Consider the following 1,206-nt stretch of genomic DNA (forward strand, 5'->3'; position numbering starts at 1 on the left):
TTTTTTTTTTTTTTTTTTAAAGTTTCCTGTGAACTCCCTGCCACGCCGGCCTCCTGCCCGCTCTGCCCCTGCACCCGGCCAGCTCGGAGGGCTCTGGAGAATCAACTACAACCAGCAAAAGATTTCTGCTGAGTCAGCAAAGGTGTGTGTAACGGGGTGGGGGCCCTGCAACCACGGCAAGATATTTTTTGTTTTTGTTTTACACTAAGTTCATACATTCTCCTGACTTACAGATAACTCTGATGGATCTTTGTTACCTTTTTTTTTTTAAAACCCTTCCATACAATGGACAAACGCATCAAAGCCTGCATGTAAGAACAGAACCTCTTTTACGGCATGTAATACTGTGTTTTGTTTAAGTCCTTCCTTGCGTAAAATATTGACATAATTCACTGAAGGTATCAAAAATATACCCTGTAGACCAATACAATTTACAATTGCCTTTTCTCACCATTCAGAGAACAATGCACTTAAAGCAACCGAGCCCCTCCGTGGGCAGCGCACGAGCCAGCCCGGGGACAACCCTGCCCGCTCTGATTTAAGCCCAGGATTGCTTCCACCTAAGGGACCAGGATTTGTTTGTTTTTTTTAAGAAACAGCTCTTCTCTCCCTCCCCTGCCCACTCATCCCAGCCACGTCTGAGACTGCTGCGGGGTGGGAGGGTGAGGAGGGGCCGGGGCGACACCGGTGGTCCCCAGCTGCTGGCGGGGCTCCCGCAGCCTCACGCTTGGTGGGGTCTTCTGGGATCATTTCTGGGGCGGGGAGCAGGACACGCTGCTGATGTTCCCGGCTCTGCAAGAGCTTGAGCTGTGACTGCGCTGTGTGTCCCCACCCCACCAGCCTGCCTGTGCTGGGCTGGCACCCACGGGAGGGGAGCAGCCCGGCATGGGGGGGTGAGACCAGCCGTGCCAGGGACACGCGTGGGTTTTGCTCCAGCAGGTTCCTCCACTCGGGGAAGCCCCCCTGGCAGAGCCCAGCCCCGCGGCTCGGTTCTGGCCTTGTCTTGCTGTGTCTCCATCATCTGGTCTCCCCACGTACACCCCGTCCCCCAGCGCATCCCCCCAGCAGGGACAGGGGGACACTGGGGGGGCCGACACAGAGAGCAGCAGCAGCTCCTGTCGGGGCGCTCTGAGCCACCCTTGCCCGGAGCAAGGAGCATCCTCCAGCTGCAAATTCATTTGGTTCAAATCAAGATGTTGGCAGCGT

This window comes from Athene cunicularia (assembly GCF_003259725.1).
Source record: "Athene cunicularia isolate RWA chromosome 15 unlocalized genomic scaffold, athCun1 chr15_part1, whole genome shotgun sequence".
In the NCBI taxonomy this organism is placed as follows: Eukaryota; Metazoa; Chordata; class Aves; order Strigiformes; family Strigidae; genus Athene; species Athene cunicularia.